The sequence below is a fragment of the Magallana gigas genome, chromosome 5 (genome assembly GCF_963853765.1).
Source record: "Magallana gigas chromosome 5, xbMagGiga1.1, whole genome shotgun sequence".
Classification (NCBI taxonomy): Eukaryota; Metazoa; Mollusca; class Bivalvia; order Ostreida; family Ostreidae; genus Magallana; species Magallana gigas.
In genome coordinates, this window is record NC_088857.1 from 45,788,976 (window position 1) to 45,811,686 (window position 22,711).

Sequence of the window (22,711 nt, forward strand, 5' to 3'; positions counted from 1 at the left end):
TTACAGATAGTACTAGTTATCAAAAATAAGTATTTCACAACTTATGAATTGTAGTTTTGATGAAAATACAGAAACTCCATCGGGTCTTCAAAATATGGAATTCTAAAATAGTGTGTTGCTTTATTGATAATTTTTTTTTTCTGAAAATAAAATTAACTTGAAGCATTCTAGTCAATGATGGTTTTATATGTACTTCTATATAATAATATATATTTTCAAGATTTGGAGCAGGATGTAGAGCAACATGATTTGATGTGGTTATTGGAAACCTTGGTATGCATGCAAGGTTTGATTTCTGTTCTCAGCATTAGTTCTTCATTAAGGTAAATAAAAATATGTTTAATATAAAGAAATGCGACTAAGCTACTTGCTTCATATATATATATATATATATATATATATATATATATATATATATATATATATATATATATATATATATATATATATATATTTATGTGTGTGTGTGTGTGTGGTTTTTTTTCTCCATAAAATATAACCCTTTTTTGTTGTCTTGTTTTAAGGTCAGGAATTCTACACAATTATACTTGTGTTTGAATACATTTTTATTTATTGATTTTAAAATTCGTTTGATAAGAAAAGAATGAACTGGACACAAAATCTCAAATCTAGGAAGTTTTAAAGCTTGCTGAAACAAATTAGAAAAAAGGTTTAAAATACACAAAAAAAACCCCCAAACAACCGGAAACCATGTGTCCTGTGATGATCAACACTTACAAAGCGGTTCTTCATATGGACAGGTGTCAAATGGATATAACCATATTCATTTCCCAAAAGCTGCCACGGTTGATATTTGTTCTGAAGATTATAGCACAACAAAGGAACAGAATTTAATACACAAAAGGTATCTCACTAAACAATACAAGCCCACTATCCAAGACATCAACAAAGATGCGGAAACGTGATGATCTTTATCAAATCGATATATGTCGATAATCAGAAACACTGTTGGAACAATAATCGACATTTCTATACCCAAATCAACTTCGTATTGAAATCTTAAAAAGCCATTGCATACTTCATAAATAGCCGTAAGGAATACACAACAATATCGGTTAAGGATTCTAGACACCCCGTGACTTCTACCTCTTTTGACGGTACGTGAGAACATGGCGATTTTAAAGTATTGTAAAACATTTTATGTCTCTTCGATGTATAACTCCATGGGGCGATGGGGGGTAGCTTCGGTCTACTAACCTGAAGGTCCCGAGTTCGAACACGGTAGGGACTTTATATACATTCAATTTATATATTTGTTGCCTTTATTGTAGCTTAATTTAAAGAAATCGTCAATATCGTTTTACGGTAAAACATGTTTAAAATACCGTGGTGACCAACGTTAAGGTACAACTGAAGCTGTTGTATCTTGAGGGCTGCTTAAAGGTGGAACGGAACCAAAAATTAGGTTAATTGATTGATAAGTAAATAAATTGGACAGAAAAACTGTTTTACTTTTAATGAATTGTACATATCGGCGGGAAAATTATTAAAATAAGTTTTTGTATTTCAGTTTTTAATTCAAACTCAGTTCAATTAGTTTGCTGAGACGTGGAACATACAAAAAGTGCATTAGTATATAACTTATTAAAAGGTCATTCTGATATATAAGAATGCCAAAAATACATGAAGAATAAATAAAACAGAAATAAACACAAATTCTTCTGTAATGCTCTCAAAAAATTATCAGATAGGGGTAAAAGACAAACACATAAAAACATACATTTTACCATTGACTGATCAAAATCACAAAAATGTCATTCTGATAGGTTTTGCTGAAAAAATCAAATTTGTTTCATTATATTTCCGTCCTTTTTAATATCAGCATTCCTTTTTTGGATTTAAATATCATACTTGTCATGCCAAAGTACGAGCGTGATCTTTCTTTTTCTCTTTTATGAATGTTGGTAATAATTTTCTCAATTTTGGATCTGCGCCCGTTTTTTAACATATTGTAATATACAAATTATGTTTAAGTATTGTGCTTATATTCAGTTTTACCAGTAAACATTTTTTGGTCACCTGAGTAACCCCATTTTTTAGATAAACTTGTAAAAGGTAAAGTAAGAATTGGCAAATCTAAACCACCGATTAGCAGTACATGTAGAATGATTTTAGAATAAATACCACATTGTGAAATGCAAATTAGTAAGGCTGAATAATCAAAAGCTGGACCAAAAGAAGAGGTAAAATTTTATATATATATTTTTTTTACAGTTGGTTTGTTTTGTTTAAATGCCCACAGGAGAGTTTCTGTCTGCCCCTGAAGATGGAGGATGGGAGGCTGTTTTAAATAAAGCATGTTTGCTTGCCACCTTGTCTTTAGTTCATTTATGAAAACAGAAACACATTAAACCTCTCTTAAAAGTTAACAAACATGGGAAAATTATTTTCTATCAGAGTCTTGCGCCTTTCCAATATCAGGTCATTCACGCTATTATGATTTTTAAGTTTTTCGCTAAAATTATAGGTTCCATAGTCCTTTTTGAAAACAGAGAGGTGGTGGTCATCATTGCAATATTATAATTTCTACTACAGAATGAAACGGAATTAAAGCCATGAATGAGACTCCTGGACAAGTTTGCGTATTGGATCTGGTACTTAGGTGACTGTTAAGGCCTAATTGGCTCTTGTTTAAAACAGAAAATTCTTGCTTTATGATGCACTTAAGAGCTTTTACATGTAACATTGTGTAACCTGTTTATTTATATATTATTGGAATAGACTTAACTTTTCCATTATATTATAAGATACGCTTCCAGTCGTCGGCCTTTTTGTTTTTCATCGAATTCGTTCTCTGATACACATACAATATCAGCACGGTGTTCCTATTTTGATGTATTGTCAGCTTGTAACAGTCCAAGCATAAAAAAGTTAGATGCGGTTGCACAATGTAAATGACATATCAAAATTATTCATTCTATTTCTATTTTTGTCTTTATCCCATTGTGAAGAAATTGGGCGCTTAAGATTGTAAGTTTGCAGGAATCATTGACACAAACAGGGATGGGGTCGATTACTTTCAAAAGTAATCAATTAAATTACAATTACTTTGTGTTTTAAAAGTAATCGATTACTGGCTAATTACATCCATTTTTAAAAGTAATCGATTACATTAGATTACTTTTCCTCATTGTAATCGTGATTACTTTAGATTACATTATTTGTTTTTCATTTTTTAGTGCATTTTTTGACATGACTCTTTATTCTGGTATCAGTGTAATTTGTTGCATTATTTGCTATTTGAAGTAGTTTTTGCATTCCCAGATATGTATGCAGAACAGTATCTACATTTGGCTTTCACAATACCCGATGATGGTTGATCATCAGAAAACTCAAAATGGTGTACAGCATACATCTTTCTCTAAACAAAGTCCAACTAAAAGTGACTCTTTAAATAATGTTCCAAATTAAATAAGCACAGTTTGTGAACTGATTTCTGCGCCTAAAAGCAAGGACTGTTGAATAGCAAACTCATTGTATCGTGACTGGACATGCATTTAAACATGCCCAAGGGCAGTAAAGGAATACTGGCCAACTTTAAGACTGAACCTTATTCACTAAATATAAGATCCAATGAATAATGATTTCAACCTATTGACTTTTGCCATTGTAATCATAAAAGTAATCAAAAATTAATCATGATTACAGGACTTTTTCACAGAGTAATCGATTAAATTACGATTACTTGTAATCAGAAAAATGGATGATTACTGATTACTCATGATTACTCATCAACCTGTAATCGATTACGATTACTGATTATGATTACCCCATCCCTGGACACCAATCAATTGGGATTTAAATGTCTATATTTACATCTACAAAGTAATATTTCCTATATTTCTTACGGAAACTTACACTTAACTCATAGCTCTATAGAAGCAGCCAGACTGGAATCTACACGTCCATTTATCGATTGGTCGAAATCTACAGCGGCTGAAACTGACAGGACTGAAATTGACACGCCCTGTTTATTGACTGGTCGAAACCTACAACGACCTAAGAGAAATCACGGACTGCACGAAATAACTATGATGATGTCAGACTCATAGTCTCACAGAGGACGATTTGGCCGTTTCTTTTTGCTAGCGTACTTATGTACATCAACAGTTATTAAGTGAATTTTACTAACTTTTCATAATAAATTTAATAACTAATTTAAAGACAGATGTTAATATAAACAAAAAATGCTTCATATCACGAATGAATCTCCAAAGAAAGCATTTTATTATTTATATAACACTCGATATACAATGTACAGGTTTGAACAAAAAATGATTAGCCTACTCAAAATATGTTAACTTGATAGTTGAAGTTGAAGTACATGTCTATTTCGGCAATTAAAAAAAACCTCACAAGCTTCTAAGAGGACAAGGAAGGGCAAACCAATAATGCATACATATTTTGATTCAGTTATATTGTATATTTAAATAAGAACAGGATATAGAGTTCATAGGGTAGAATACAATAACGAGTAATTATCATAAACCGGTATGTATAATTCAACAAAATGTTATATCAACATTCATTGAAACACAAAAATGTTTCAAAAACAAGAATCACCAGGAGGATTTAAATCCAAAACACTACATGTTAGTGTTCACTTATCCAGGACAAAACCAGTGAGACATACGAGACTTTATATTGTGCGGTATAATGTATAGTGTTTGACACAACATTGTCTGAACTTGTTTTGTTTTTTTTTTGTCCTCCAAAAATATTATTTAAAAAGTACATAATTAGTCATATCTGGGTCATCTCTCCATCTTTTTTAAGTAAGCTACATTTTTAATGTTGAAATATGTCATATTTACATGAGAGAAACCCAGAAACAACAAAATTACTTAAAAACAGCTGTAAATAAGTATGTTTTTGCATGAATTGCATCGTGTTGTTATATTTTAACTAATATTTTGAAAAAAACATTTTGCATTACAAACATTTTTCTACCAATTCCATGTCCAACAGTTATCATTTAAAAAATTTGCAAAATTGATCGATGAAATGTTCACCCTCCCATTGTGCCCAGATTCCTTCTACATCTTCAGCGCCCACTTTCTTTCTTGGTTTTACTCTAAGTGTAAACAATTATATCAGGATTATCGTCGAAAAAAAATAAGGCCATTCATTACGACTACAAGCCATCGAAAAATTGATAACCAAAATTTACAACACATTGAAATTGTGCTCTTTACAGTTTAGAAATAAGAAGTTAATTAAATTTAATTTCAATTATGAAACTACTCAATGGATTAGGCAACAATTAGCTGCATTAATGTAGCCCTCTAGAGATTTTTTTTTCGGGGGGGGGGGGGGCTACAGCTCCGTAATGGTGCAAGTGCGGGAGTGATTCACTCCCGCAACAATTTCTGCTCAAATCGTAAATAAATGACAATAAGTTTTGCATTTGTTACCTGAACTTAAACATTATAGTTGAGTATGACAAAAATAGTCCCAAAATATTGAGTAAAATCCTGGATTATACTCAATATTATGGGAATATTTTTGTCATACTCAACTATAATGGATTCCATGTATCGGTTATTTTTCGTGTATGTCCACAATACAAGTTAAATTTGTCCACCATGTTTACTGATCTTGATCTTTTTTTATTCTGGGACAGCCAAAAAGAATTCAGGAGCAGATCTTGAACTGAGTATAGGAATTCCCCAAAGCATAAATAACGTGGTCAATATGAATTTTCCATTGTATACCCTTTTCTTAAATGATGTTTTTGTTATAGAACGAGAAAAGATCACTTATTTACACTGACAATTACGTTATCAAGCCCATCAAAACTCCAAGCGTTAATCCCATTAAATCACGCGAGAACTATCATAGCTGCTGAAGAAAAACGACTGGTAAACATGCTGGTGTGTTTTATGTAGTTTTGGTTTATATACGGTTAATTTATTCAATCCGAATTTAAAAAAAAACAATTGATCTAAAAAAAAGATATAAACGATCTTTTCAGACCAAAATCAGCTGCATTAAAAACATTTGCACAATTACGGAGATCCGATGTAATTATAGCCCTCTCCAGTAAACATCAGATATACAAAAATCGGAGAGGGATACCTTATTGCAGCTAGGCAACAATATGTGCTGCCATGGTTCCTTTTGACTTAATTATTAGAATTTTACTTCCTTGTTCAGATTTAACTTCCTTATTGTATTTGCTTGTTCATCTCTATTATTCTAAATTGTGGTTGAGAAGGGTTTTTAATACACAGCCTTATATATGTAACACACGTTTAGGATGAACATGGAAAAAGATGTGATAAACCGTCATCAAATTCATCTGTATTTATGCCTAGTAGTTATTTTTGCATTTACTATTGTGATATCCAGAGGCCAACAGGATTGTATAATTGAAAAGTAAGTGGGCAGCATTAAATTAGTATTCATATAAATGTATCCTTATTATATATATTTAATAATAAGTAAATCTTTTTATATAGGTCTACCAACTCTTCACGATGTTGTACTGGCTTTCGACTTATAAACAGAACATGCACAGGTAGCCAAATTTTTCTTTGATTTTTTGATATTGTATAAAGACATAATTTGAAATATTTAAATTTTTTTTTCAATTTTGAAATACTGTTTTTTCAATTAGAGTGCATTGGATATTTCGGAGAAAACTGCAGTGTTCCCTGTCCGCCAGGATTTTATGGACCAAGATGTAAAACAAGATGTAATTGTTCTGTAAAAGATACTTGTAATCAGTTTGTTGGCTGTATATCAAACTACACGTGTGGTAAGAGTTTGATCTAACAATGATTGTCATTCTAATTTTCTTTTGATTCATTTTTGTTGTGTCTACATCTGAGATTAAAGTGACGCGGTGACTCAAAATAGATGTTATAACTTTTATCATGACAACGGAAATAAGAAATATAGGAAATTTCATCATACGGAATGTTTCACAGATCATAAGTCATCAGCTGTTAGTTTACAAGTCTTTAAAACTCGTCCAAAAATTTTACATTTAAACAAACCGAGTTGTTTTAGGCATTGATTTTAGTGTCACGTAATACGATTTCTATCTAAAAATACCTAGTGTGGGAATGACACACGGAGAAAAGAATTGAAATTTAAAGCTAACCGATGCATGTTGTAATAAATAGGCATTTATACAGAGTGTTATCTTGATAAATATATAGATCTTAAAGACATCGGGTCCAATGAATGACTGATGTATGACACGTTGCAGTGTTTATATTCCCCTGTGCTTGTGTGACTATGACGCGGAAGAAAAACTCAATATTATTTTATTGGCCCAACGCATAATTCTCCTTTTCTCTTTTTAATTTGATTTATTTACTTTCGAATACCTTTATTTTTAAGAAGTTCATCTTTTATATAAGAAATATGGAAATCGTAGAAAATTCGATATTTGCTACATGTAAATCATCGGTTTGTGCGTCACTAAGTGCCTTTATATAACACACATATTTCTTTTTTTTAAGCATTTCCGCTTTTTATCAAATAAACGTTTTATATTCTTTCCAGCATCTACCGTAATTTACTGAATTCTACATTCAAAACGGGTTTTTTTTCATTTATACAACGCATTCTATCTTAATAGATTAAAAATGAGAAATGTACTTTACAGAATTTGGAAAAGGGCTGCAAAATTTTCCTTGTTTAAGTACTTTCTGGGCAATGCTTTTCACATCAACTTTGCTTTTAAATATCCATTATTAGGACAGGGTGGGTAATGTGGGATGATTGCTGTATATGGTATTTTTGCAAGATTTTCTGCATCCTGTATCCGTTTGGTGCTATCAAATTTTAACATTATGTAATATCAACAAATCTCCTTTCTTTATATTTTGCTTTTAGCTATTTGGTGACTAACATAATACTATCAAAATTACTTCCGATATTTTGTCGTGATCATAGAATAGCACGTACCGTATTTGTCCTTTTTTGCTTTTAGTTTTTCTTATTACAGATAATTTGTTGTCGCAGTTTTAAACTTACCATTGTAATATTAGATTTAATTTAGAAGAGAGTTGATAAATTACACGGAGACATGTAGTTATTAAATTTCTATAAATTATTCTTATTTATTTTTATACTTATTAAAATCATATACAGACTTAAAAACTATAAAAGAATTACACTTGTACTTATCAAATAACTGTTTTACCCTTATAAATTTTTTTAAAAATAAATTCTCAGGATAAATAATACAGATTTTGAAAGGATGCAGAGTATAAAGAGAGCAACGAGCTTGTTATAAAATTTGTAACTAAGTGATAAGGATTCTAAAGAATAGTCAACTGAAATGTTAAAAAAAATTCAGTTTATATAGATATTGCCAATTTGCATAACGAGGTTTTAAAGTTTACCTTATTTTTTACTTTCAAATCCATTGATGCAATAATGTAAATATTTGTATAATTTTTCATACCTCAATACAAATAGAACCCAATATCAAATTCCCACCTGTTCATCATTAACTGTTTCCTTTTTCTAAACAAAAAACATGGATTCATTAATGCCACTTTCCTTATACCATCTGTTGGAAATTGTTTGTTCATTACATATGTTTTTATATTTAATCATCTTTGTCTGTAAGGTATTTATTATAGTTCAACTCTGTTTTTTTAAGGTAATGTATTTTTTTTCGAAATTATTATTTACGTGTATTTAACATTTGTTTTGCAATGAGATAGTGAGTAGTTAAGTTTATTGCAAACATCTGACATGTCAGGAAAAGGTATAATCACATGGTCTATCTTTCACATCATTTTTGGGCATTTTTAAACTTTTTATAAAAGATGATATTAGTGTTTTATCCTCAGAACTGGCTTTGAATTGGTAGACAATGTTACCTTTTTTTACAACTACAAATTATAAATATTAAATATTTTAAAGAGATTTGATAACTTATTAAACAATACTGTAACATAAAGTTGGATATTTGAATCAGCAGTCATGCTAATGCAAAGTAGATACATCCTGATCAATAATTACTTAAGAAAGGAGTCTTCTCGTTATCAGACATACTTCTTATATTAAGAAATTCGTGAAATTTTGACAAAGTCAAACATATCATGTAACCAAATGATTTTATCAGTTTTATCAAATTTGACCATTTTTTGTTTGCATCAAGGTCATGTCAAGGTCACTACCTTTCTCCTCAACTTGAAGGAGGATGAAAATAGATGTAGTTACACGCAGTTATGTAAACATCTGCTAAAGATATGAAGTTTCTATTCTTTAGTGAAATGATAGAATATTAGAATGTCTATCAGCCTATACTACTATATTGGAAAGAATAATTAAACTAAAATTGATATTGCTTAGCTCGCATTTACTCTAATTTTTTTAAGTTTTGAATATATGTTGATTGTTTTGTGTATGCTTCCGATATTAATATAGTTCTGATTTTTACATATTATGAAGACCTTATATAAAAATATAAATTGACAGAAAAGCTAATACAGTAGTATATTGACCATTTGATAAGAGAGCAATGTCGATTTTAGTGATTTTTTTCCATAGACCACTCGGACCAATGATCAACACAAAGTATGACCAGTGACGAATAACAAGTCCCCTTGTTATACGTTACTGGTTTGACTACCGCTGTCTTCCGTGTGGTATATACATGTATCATAGGCATTTGAACTTTTTTTTGCAAATTTATACATACCAAAGACCTTTTTTTGCTTGTTAATATTTTGTACAAGTCTAGCCCCCCCCCCCCCCCCCACACACACACACATACACTTTCAATTTGATTCCGACGCCACTCATTTTTTGGGGGGGAAAACTTGTATTAAATACCTACAAAAGGTGTTACCTAAATTCCTCCTGTTTCCGAAGCGGAAAAAATCGACTCCTACAAATGGTGGAATCGACTCCCCCATACTCTTTGCCGACTCCCCTGTGTTAGGGGTTGTATATGATGACTGGGGTAAATAAGTAAATAAAATATTTTTAGAAAGTAATCAACATTTTTGTATTTAAACTCTTTAAATGAGTACGTGATTGTCATTTAAAATTTGCCAGTTTAAAGTATCTGTAAATACCATCAAATTTAAGCACAGTTACGCCTATTTGGACATTTTCATTTGGACAATACTGTCCACCGTTTAAATGCCCAGTTAACTCGTATGTTTATTACTTATTATTAGAGGTATAAGAAGGTCGTGGGCATTTGCCTCGGCTTATTCCCCCAGATTCTTTCCCCGTCCCTACAGAACGTCAATACCTGTCAGGGAAGGAGGGTTTTTGGGTGCTGAAATATTTCCGGCTCCTGTATTTATGAGTAGCCGTTTCCATTTTCATGGGATAATTTATAGAGACCGCTGTTCTACAGTGAGTGAGTGAACTACGGCGGCCCTTTCGACACATCTCTAAAACTACTTATGAATTTATACCTGAGGGTGATCCTCGCAGTTTACCAATTTATTATCGTCAATGCAGATATGTGCTTTAACTTAACATTGTGAAAGTTTGATATCTATATAATTTGTGTCATTTGAAAACTTATATTCTGCATATTGAGTTTATTAAAAGAAACCTCCAATCAGAATACTCAATATTATGGGAATATTTTTGTCATACTCAACTATAATGGATTCCATGTATCGGTTATTTTTCGTGTATGTCCACAATACAAGTTGTGCATAATCACACATCCTCACAGTGCAATATGATCATATTGTAATATGGATCAATACAGATTTATATATTACATTGTTACCTCCAATACTTTTTTTCAAGAAAAACAACACTCCTCTCACTCAACGAACCGGCTACTTTGATTCACAAATAAATAGTAGAAGTAAAGATTGAAGTAAAGTTCTAGACCTACATTGAATGTGAGAGATGCTAGGAACTAATTTTTTAAGCAAAAAAAGGAAAAGAAAAGAAAGAGAAAGAGCTTGGAAAAGAACTTATACGGGTATATTAAACCAATGTAAACAAGAACAGGACACGAGCCTTGTAACTGTTTACATGAGAAAGAATTGTGAACTCTGTAACTTCCTTATAACTATACGACTGACACTCAGATTTTGATTGATCATTAAAATGCATTTCAAAAGCTCTGTAAAGAATTAAAATAGAAAATAAAATCGTGATCATGCCCCTTTGAGTTTTAGATCAAACTCTACAAAGCATAAAAAAAACCATAATAAAAATATTGAAAAAAACACATTCTCAGGTAATTGATAACAAAACATGTAAATGTCAAAGCAGACCTTAGTCTCAGGTGAGAAGCACAAAATGTTGGCCAAGTGGGAATTAAGAAATTCAGAATGTTGGCTAAGTAGAGATCAACAACAACCATATGTACTGCCATGGTTCCTTATTGACCTAATTACAAGATTTTTTTAAAAATCTTTTTTGTTTTACTTCAGCGTTAATCCGGAATTTGTTTCCTTTATGCATGTGTATGTACATCACTGTTAACTAAAGGCTGGTCAAAGAGATCAGTAAATGCACTAACTGATTTGTGTTATACAGTTTTGAGACAGTATAGATATAAATGAGATAAACATTCAACAAATTAATGTGCGTTTATTGTGTCTTTTGTGATATCCAAAGGCCAAGGATATTGCATTGTAAAGTAAGTGCGCCAAAACAAATTAATTGTTTTCTCCAATATAAAGGATGAAGAAAGTTTTCTTTAACTTAGAATTTTCTCTAAAGAAGTTAGTGATTCCTTTAATTTTTTTGGCAAATTTAAAAAAGAAAGGGTCATATTCCATGATGTTGAATATAAAATCAATTATTTTAAAATAGTTCTAGTTACCCTGGACAATATTGTGCTGGTTTTCGACGTATATACGAAAAATTTTCAGGTAAACAACTATATCTTCATTTTTAATATTCACATGATTTGAAACATTTGTAAGAGCAACTCTTTTATAATTTGAAATACTTTTATCTTTAAATAGAATGTATCGGGTATCTTGGAATAGACTGCAGTGCTTCCTGTCCATTCGGTTTTATGGACAATGATGTAGAACACAATGCAACTGTTCTGTATTCGAGATTTGCAATCAGTTTGTTGGCTCTATATCAAACTTCACAAATGGTAAGATTAAGATACAAAATTAATATCACAGTCATTTGGGATAAAGAATTTGTAAGATGAAAAACTTCCGCATTTTTTTTTGGTAACACACAATTAGAAAATTGTAAATAATCTATTCTCTATTTTAAATAAATAGAAGAACGTGTAATGATAATTTACCCTGGTTGTATACTTTAATACCACTTTCTAATCAATAATTACATGATTGGATTTAATGTTTTTTTAATCAACACCTACTTGCAATTACTCAAGGAAATCATGTTTATACTGTAACATTTTGGTAACGCTTTTTTGTCTGGTCATTTTCTTACTCTTCAAATAAATTACCTCATCTATTAGTATTTTAAATAGCAGCAGTTAGTAATCCTAAAACATTGATCATAAGCATTGGATAAACTCTGCCGCTGAGTCGACTAAAACATGTCTGCAAAATGACAGAAAGGTCACTGAATGGCATATATAATTGATCTGCAGAGATGATATTGATCTGTATTGCATTCCTCTCAGAACTCCTCTGATATTTTTCCCTTCAGACTTAGGTAAAAATTTAAACATAAATTCATTAGTCACAAAACATCGCCTGCGTAAATACGTCTTCTTTGAATTTAGGAATAAAAATGTCTTGGATATGTTATTTCTATAAGTATGCAATAAATCTAATCAAACATACCATTCTTCGATCATTTTGTTTTCTTGGTTTTTACCAAAGCAATTCATTTCTTTTGTCCCGAAGAAGGGACTGGTTGTCCCGAAAATTTTATTTGACAATATCAATTGTTCGTGTCGTTAGCCATTTTTATTAGTGCTATAAATATATTTTTATTGAAAGAGTTATCTCATGTTATTTGGGAAACTCGCTTTGGTTGGAGGAAGTAGTTAATATTTATTTTGTGTGTTAGCATATTCCTTGACTGAATTTCTCCTATGTTTTTTTTTTTCAAAACTCACACTACTTTGTTATATATAGTAAATTTTTAATTTGTCTTTATGTATGTAAATATATAATCAAAGTTATTTTTTTTTCACTTGCATACTGTTTATCAATAATATGAGTATTAGTTGTTAGATGTCATACAAAGGCTTAAGATTAATATGCATAGCTATTACTGTGAATTTCAGTGCATCATAAAAATTATACAGATAGTTTTAGTTATCAATCATAAGTATTTCCCAATTTATGAATTGTAGTTTTGATTAAAATACAAAAACTCGATCGGGTCTTCAAAATATGGAATTCTAAAATAGTGTTTTGCATTATTGTTAATTAGTGGGTTTTTTTCTTGTGTAAATAATATTAGAATATAGCATTCTACTAAATGATGGTTTTATGTGTACTTCTATATATATTTCTGTTTTCAAGATTTGGAGCAGAATGTAGAGCAACATGACCCCATGTGGCAATTCTTTATAACATTGTTCTGAATTTAAGGTTTGATTTATGTTCTCAACATTAGTTATTCACTAAGGTAAATAAAAAATGATTATTATAAATAAATGCGACATAGCTACATGCTTCATGTTTAATATATTTTTTTTTTCATAAAATATAACCATTTCTCGTTGTCCTATTCTAACGTCAGTAATTCTACTCAGTTATACTAGTGTTTGAATACATTTTTATTAATTTTAAAATTCATTTGACAGGAAAAGAATGAAATGGACACAACATCTCAAATTTAGGAAATTTTAAGTTTGTTTAAACAATTCAGAGAAAAAGTTTAAAATACACCAAAAACGGAAACCATGTGACCTGTGATGATCGACACTTACTCAGCGGTTCTTCATATAGACAGGTGTCCAATGGATGTAACCATATTCATTTCCCAAAACCTGCCACGGTTGTTATTTGTTCTAAAGATTATAGCACAACAAAGGAACAAAATTTAACACACAATAGGTATCTCACTAAATAATGCAAACCTACTGTCCAAGACATCAAAAAAGATGCGGAAATGTTATGATCTTTCTCAACTCGAAATATCTCGATAATCAGAAAAGCTGTTTGGACAATAACCGACACTTCTATACACAAATCAACTTCTCATTGAAATCTTTATAAACTATTGGCGACTACATAAACAGTCGTAAGGAATACAAAACAATATCGGTTAAGGATTCTTGACACCCAGTGACTTCTACTTTTTATAACAGTTTGTGAAACCATGGCGTTTTTAAAGCTTTGTAAAACATTCCAAGATCTCCAAGATGCGATGCGACGTATAGCTCCGTGGGACAATAGGGGTAGCTTCGGTCTTCTAACTCGTGTTCGAACACTGCATTGACTTTTATTTCACAAAAAGCGGTAAAATTTAGAAAGATGAATTTCCCTCCGAATTGAATTCTTTTGGTTATTTTCAAGTCAAACACATGCAAAACATCAATACCTTTAAGAAATTAGAAGAACGGTGTCAGGTATGCAGAACATGTGTGGAGGACCCTTCAAACGATATAGAAAATTTTTGTCATCAGGAATGTTTAGTGTTGTACAGTACTAGTGCATTATTATATCATAAGCTCTACAGTTTTTTAACTAGTGTGTTGTTATTGTCCATAATAATTTATATCAATTTTTTTGAACACTTGTTGAAACGATAACTGTTAAAGAATGAAACAATTACTGTTTAAGAATAATAGAGAATTTTAACATATGGAAACATTCATTAGACTGCTTTTGAAACACAGACAATTTGTAATAAAATTTGAATGTTCATTGTCTCTCATCTGATATATTAAATTTTGATGGGAATGTGATACATTCAATGTATACAAGTTTGGCTTTATTGTAGCTTAATTTAAAAATCATTAATATCATTTAACGGTAAAACATGTTTAAAACAAGTTTTTGTATTACAGTTTTTTTCTATTCAAACTGATTTCAATGAGTTTGCTGAAACGTGGAACAAACAAAAAACTTCATAAGTATATAACTTATTTAAAGGTTATTCTGATATATACGAATGCCAATTATACAAGAAGAATAAATAAAACAAAAATCTTCCCAAACTCTCCTGTCATGGCTTAAAAAAAATATCAAATACAGGTTAAAGATAGGCACATAAAACAAAGTCATACATTGTACCACTGAGAAGACTGATAAATCACATTGAAAAACGTCATTCTGTAAGTTTTGATGAATAATCAAATTTTTGTCACTATATTTTCGTCCTTTTTTGGATTTGAATATTATACTTGTCATGCCAAAGCACGAGCATGATCTTTTTCTTTATCATGAATGTCGGTTATAATTTTCTCAATTTTGGATATGCGCCCGTTTTTAACATATTGTAATATACAAAATATGTTTCAGCATTGTACTTATGTTCAGTTTTGCCAATAGAGACTTTTAATTCATCCGAGTTTCCTCAACTTTCTAAATTAACTTGTTAATAGTAAAGTAAAAATTGGTAATCTAAATCACAGAAAAGCAGTATACATAAAATGATTTTAGAATAAATACAGGATGGCGAAATGCAACGTACTCAGGTTGAATACTCAAATGGTAGACCAGGAGAAAAGGGAAAATTTTATAGCTTTTTATAGTTGGATTGTTTTGTTTCAATGCTCACAGAAGAGTTTCTGTCTGCCCCTGGGAATGGGGGATGAGAGGTGGTTCTTGATAAAGCATGTATACTAGCCTCCTTGTTTTAGTTCATCTATGGAACATAACACACATAAAACCGATTTTAAAAGTTAACAAATATGGGGAAATTATTTTCTATCAGAATTTTTCGCTTTTCTAATATCAGGTTGTTTACGCTATTATGACTTTTAAGTTTTCGATAAAAGTATGGTTTCATAGTCCTTTTGAAGGCAGGGAGGTGGTCATCATTGCAATATTATAATTTCTACTCCAGAATGAAACTTTATCAAATCCATGTATGAGACTCCTGACAAGTTTATGTATGGGCTCTGGTACTTAGGTGACCGTTAAGGCCTTTTTGGCTCTTGTTTAAAAGAGAAGATGCTTGGTTATGATGCACTCAAGAGCTTTTACATGTAACATTGTGTAGACTGTTTATTTTATATATCATTGGATTCGAGCTAACTGTTCCATTATATTATAAAATACGCTTCCAGTCGTCGGTCTTTCTGTATTTCATCGAGTTTGTCTTCTGATACAGATACAATACCAGCATGGTGTTTCTATTTCGATGTATTTTCAGCTAGTAACAATCCAAACATAAATTGGAAGATAAATGCGGTTGCACAATAAAAATGTCACAACAATACTATTCATTCTTTTTATAGTTTTGCTTTTATCCGCTTATCCCATTGTGAAGAAATTGGGCGCACAAGATTGTAAGTTTGCTGGAATCATCGACAGTAATCAATTCGGATTTAAATTTCCATACCCTCGAAATGCTATATACAGATTTGAACAGAAATTAATTGCTCAAGATATATTAACTTGGTAGTTGAAGTTGAAGTATATGTCTATTTTTGGATTTAAAAAAACTTCACAAACTGTCTAAGAGGGCAAGGAGGGAAAACCAATAATGCATACATATTTTGATTCAGGTAATTGTATATTTTGATAAACTGGTAATAAGAACAAAAAATATAGTTCATAGGGCAGAATAAATAACGACTAAATAGAATATACCGTTATCTTTAATTCAACATAATGTTATATCAACATTCATTTAAAAAAACAGAAACGTTTATGAAAAAAAAAGAATCACCAGGAGGATTTGAACCCAAAACACTAGATGTTAGTGTTCACTAATCCAGGACAAAACCAGTGGGACATACGATACTTTATATTATGCTGTATAAAAGAGTGTTTGAGACAACATTGTCTGGAGTTTGGCTTTTTTTACCTTTAAAAAAAAATTTTTTTTTTAAAGTACATAATTAGTCATATCTGTGTCTTATCTCCATTTTTTCTATGTAAGTGACATTTTTTATGTTGAAATAATGTTCAAATATTGATATATGTCATATATACACGTTTCAAATTTGTGGAGAGAAGACCCAGAGACAACAGACTCATTTAAAAACAGCTGTAAATAAGTATGTTTTGTATAAATTGCACCATGTTGCTATATTTAGACACATATTTTGATCAAAACTTTTGCATTACAAACATTTTTCTACCAATTTCACGTCCAACAGAAACAAAATTACGCTTATAATTCGAAAAATGTGCAAAATCGATCATTGCAAATTTCACTCTTCTCTAATTTGCGCCCAGATCCGTGACGAGTTTTGATAAGGTGAAATCTTTATAACTTTGTTACCACAATATTTTTTCAAAAAAGCATTGTCCAATCCACACTTTGCAAAAGTTGTTCCCCTTTGCGAGGTCAACCCAAAGGTCAAAAGGGAAAAAACAACTTTTCCCTTCTTTATGCAACCAAATATTTGGGCGTCCTGTGAAGAAATCTCTTGGAATTTAATTTAGTCCTTCGATGTGTGGGTTGCCCCAACTTGGGGCAATGGAATTCACAGCGGACACAGATTTCTAATGTCAAATGACAAAGTTACAACCCTCCAAACTACAAAGGCTACTGTGAGAAATATATGGGTTTTCCCCCAAAGATGGCGGCCAAGGGACATAACTTTTGTAAAGTGGATTGGTCTATTCCACTGGTATAATTTCTACATAAAGCAGCTACTTTCAATCACGTGTACCTATTAAAAACAATTGTTTTGTGTATTAATTTCGGATTGTTGTGTATAATTGAAAAAAGTGCGAAGTCTAAGAGACATGTCTTTGATTTTCTGTAGAATCTACAAATGTTTGTCTTAACTTCATTACAATTCTCATTTTCTCGTCTTAATAATGTGACAAAACGCCACTTTTAAGTTTTAAGCTTATTATGATTTACAAAATGAGTCTTCAGTGAATGCGAAAAATACTTCAGATAGGATTATTGTCGAAAAAGAAATAAGGTCATCCATTACGGCTAGAAGCCATTGGAAAATTAATAACCAAACTTTACAACACATTGATATTGTGCTCTTTACAGTTTAGAAGTAAGAAGTTAATTAAATTTAATATCAATGTTGAAAGAACTCAATGTTTCAACTCCATAGGATCTCCGTACTGATGTAAAATGCGGGAGTGAATATTCACTCCCGCAACGATTTCGGCTCAAATCGTATAAAAATGACAATACTTTTTGTATTTCTTACATGACATTACACATATATTGTGTATGGCATAAATAATCCAAAAATATCAAGTATAGTTCTTATATCGGTTACTTTTCGTGTATGTCCACAACAAAAGTTGGATTTGTCCGCCATGTTTACTGACCTTGATCGGTTTTATTTTGGGACAGCCAATGAGAATTCAGAAGCAGATCCTGAATATAGAAATTCCCCCATTTTAAGCACAAATAACGCGGTAAATATGAATTTTCTGTTGTATTCCCTTTTCTTAAATGATGTTTTAGTTACAGAACGAGGAAAGATCACTTATTTACATTGACATTTACGTTATCAAGCCCATGAAATCTCCAAGCTTAATTCCTATAAAACAGAACTGTCATGACTGCTGAAGGAAGACGACCGGTAAACATGATGATGTGTTTAATCTGGTGTTTGTTTATAAACGGTTAGTCTGTTCAATCCAAATTAAAAAAACCCCAATTGATCTAAAGAAAGTCTAGGATATAAACGATCTTATCAGACCAAAGTCAGCTGCATTTAAAAAAATAATTTTGTACCATTAAGGAGTTCCTGTGGAACTGTAGCCCTATCCGGTAAACATCAGATAAACAAAAATCGGAGAGGGCTACATTATTGCAGCTAGGCAACAATATGTGCTGCCATGGTTATTTTTGGCCTAATTACAAGAATTTTACTTCCTTGTTCGGATTTAACTTCCTTATTGTATTTCCCTGTACATCTGTATTATTCTAATTTTGGATGAGAGGGTAATGAATACACAGCCTTAAATATTTAATACACGTTTAGGATGAACATGGAAAAAGATGTGATAAATCGTCATCAAATCCATGTGTATTTATGCCTAGTAGTTATTTTTGCATTTACAATTGTGATATCCAGAGGCCAAGGGGACTGCTTCATTGAAAAGTTAGTGGGCAGCAATAAATTGATATTTATATATATATATATATATATCCATATTTTATATCAATTCAAAAGTAAATCTTTTTGTTTAGGTCTAACAACTCTACACGATGCTGTACTGGCTTTCATCGACTTATAAACGGAACCTGCACAGGTAGCCAAATTTACTTTTGATTTTTTGGTATTGTATAAAGATTGTATAAAGACAGAATTTGATAAATCTATGTTATTTTTTCAACTTTATAAAATGCTTTACTTTTAATAAGAGTGCATCGGGTATTTTGGAAAAGATTGCAGTTATCCCTGTCCGCCAGGATTTTATGGACCAAGATGTAAAAGAACGTGTAATTGCTCTGTAAACGAGATTTGTAATCAGTTTGTTGGCTGTATATCAAACTTTACGTGTGGTAAGTTTTTTAATATAACAATAATAGTAATTTTAATTTCCTTTTGATTAATTTTGTTTTGTCTTCATTTGAGTTTAAATGACAATATGACTTAAAATAGATGTTTTATGACAACGGAAATAAGACGAAATATAGGAAATTTAATCAAACCGAAGGTTAAACACATCATATGTCATCAGCTTTTAGTTTACAAGTCATTAAAACTCGTCCGGAAATTTTACATATTAACAAAACGAGATGTTTTAGGCATTGATTTTAGTGTCCCGTGATTACGATAAAATGGGATTGACACACGGAGAAAAGAATTGGAATATGAAGCTATTCGATGCCTGTTGTAAAAAAGGCATTTATAGAGAATGCATCTTTATAGATACATAGTTTTTGAAGACATCGGGGTTCAATAAATGACTAATGGCTCATGATATATGGCACGTTGCAGTGTTTATATTTCCCTGCGTTTGTGTGACGATGACGCGGATGGGAAACTCAATATTTCTGTGTTGGCCCACCGCGTAATTCTTTTTTTCCCCCTTTTTTTTTTTTTTGATTTATTCAATTCCGAATACCTTTTTTTTTAAAGAAGTTAATATTTTATATAAGAAAAGTAGAAATCGTAGAAAATGCAATATTTGCTTAATCATCGGTTTGTGCCTTTTTAAAGAACACATATTTCTTTTTTTTTAAAAGCATGTTATGTACAGTTCCGCTATTTATCAAATTAACGACTTTACAGCATTTACCATAATTTACTGAATTCTACATTCAAAACAATTTTTTTCCATTCATACAACGCATTTTATCTTGATATATTAAAAATTAGAAATGTATTTTACAGAATTTGAAAAAGGGCTGCAAAACTTTTCTTGTTTAAGTACTTTCTGAGCAATGCTTTTCACATTAACTTTGCTTTTAAATATCCATCATTAGGACAGGGTGGGTAGTGTGGGATGATTGCTGTTATATTGTATTTTTGCAAGATTTTCTGCATCCTGTATCCGCTTTTTCTATTTGATGCAATCAAACCTGAAATTATGTAACATCAACAAATCTCCTTTCTTTATAAAATTTGCTTTCAGCCATTTGGTGACTAACATAATACTATCAAAATTACTTCCGATATCTTGTCGTAATCATTGAATAGCACGTACCGTATATGTCCCTTTTTGCTTTTTGTTTTTCTTATTACAGATAATTTGTTGTTGCGGGTTTAAACTTACCATTGTAATATTAGATTTAATTTAGAAGAGAGTTGATAAATTGCACGGAGACATGTAATAAAATAAATTTCTATAGATTATTCATATTGATTTTTATACTTATTAAAATCATATATATACTCCTAAACTGTAAAAGAGTTTTATTTGTACTTATCAAACAACTGTTACACTTGTAAAATCAAAAAATATTATAAATTCTCAGGATATTTTAAATACAAAAATTCTGATACAGCGTGTAAAAAGAGCAACGAGCTTGTTATAAAATGTGTAACTGAGGTCAAAATTAAAAATATCTATGTTTCCCCTGACGCGACTGAACTAATTAAATCCCGCCGACTGATATTAACGTAACTTTACCGAAATCGTTTTTATAAGACCCACATCGTTTTTGTTTTCCAATCATTTTGAAAGCCTCGATCATCAACATAACAGGGGCGCAAACTCGCTTTATAATCGGTAACTTCGCCGGAATTTCCTCCGAAAGAGAATGTATTCTGAGTTCACGATCGTGTAAATTAACCCCAGAGACTTTAAAATGATAATCATTTAATTCAAAAGACGTTTCCACAGCCTCAGTTAACCGCTGTTGTGATTAATCGATTGTTTTATCTTTTATGGGTATAAATACGAGTGATACAACATGTAGGATAACGTTACTCTGAATTGAAAATTACAACCGATGTTTATTACTTTTTGTATTGATATTAAAATTAGTTGGTAACTTGTAATTAGTTATTCATAATAAAATAATCATAAAACTATTTGCGTACAGTTATCTTAAAAATTAAAATGATCCTCTACGCAATGGTTGTCATTGGGTCAAAAGGTTAGACTAATACCTCCAAAATACACAGAAGTACAGAGACTGATTTTATTTGTCATCTAACTAACATAATTACAAAACATTTTATCTAAAAATGAATGAATATATCAAATGAATTAAATTAAATAGATTGGATAAGTTTTTAAAACTTTTAGAAGTTGTTTTATTTTTTATTACCTCGCTTAAATTTAATCCAATTTTAATTAAGGTTGAATCTGTGTATACCATCATTCCTGTAGATTAGCTGTATTTAATTTCTCCCTTCTTTTCTGTTAGGGAGAAAAAAATCTTCCAAAAATTAGGTTGGTACATGTGAAATGAAAGACTCTTTACGTTTGGAAAAATTTAAACAGTTCCTTAAGTTTATCAAATATTATTGTTTTGATATACTTTTAGACATTTTGTATACCAAATTTTGAAAAATTAATTGACACATTGAAGAAGATATATCATGATCATTAAAATCATATATAAATAAATAATAGGTTATATATAAGTTTACATGTACATCATTATACAAATGATGATAAATGTATTTATGCACATGTAGTCAATGAATCAAACATATTTAAGATGAACAATATCAAACTGTGAATTCGATATTAAACTTGTTTTACATTCCATCAGCACAGGTATAACAATTTGTTTAAAAACTGGTCATATTTTTTTTAGTTTTGTAATTAATTAAAGCATTGATTTATGTTTTTTTAAAATTTTTAATATATTATGTATTTTATATTATGCCTTGGCAGAAAAAAAATTATTTACCTACCTACCTACACAATTTCAAAATTAAGGATCGGGTTAGGGGAAACGTAGATATTTTTTATGATGGCCTGAGTGATAATGACTCTAAAGCATACTCGAATGAAATGTTGCTTACGTATTTCTAGAATTTTTTTTTCAGTTTATACAGATACTAACAATTTGCATAACGAGGTTTTAAAAGTTTACCTTAATTTCTACTTTCAGATCCATTGATGCAATAATACCAATATTAAAATCATTGCTCATAACTCAATACAAATAGAACCCAATATCAATCTCCCACCTGTCCATACGTAATTGTTTCTTTTTTCTTAAAAAAATATGGATTCTTTAGTGCTCATTTTTTTGTACGTACTATTAGGATTTATTT

General features: G+C 30.7%; 2 long non-coding RNA genes across 2 annotated transcripts; both read left to right on the forward strand.

The window, feature by feature from the left end:
• The first annotated feature begins 6,190 nt into the window (after positions 1–6,190).
• LOC109618405 (uncharacterized) lies at positions 6,191–9,783 on the forward strand. The gene is made up of 3 exons (XR_010714307.1): positions 6,191–6,399; positions 6,483–6,541; positions 6,641–9,783. It is a non-coding gene; the product is annotated as an uncharacterized lncRNA (long non-coding RNA).
• Positions 9,784–19,006: 9,223 nt separating this feature from the next.
• On the forward strand, positions 19,007–19,949 carry LOC136275412 (uncharacterized). Its single transcript, XR_010713950.1, has 3 exons — positions 19,007–19,129; positions 19,219–19,280; positions 19,393–19,949. It is a non-coding gene; the product is annotated as an uncharacterized lncRNA (long non-coding RNA).
• The last annotated feature ends 2,762 nt before the right edge of the window (positions 19,950–22,711 follow it).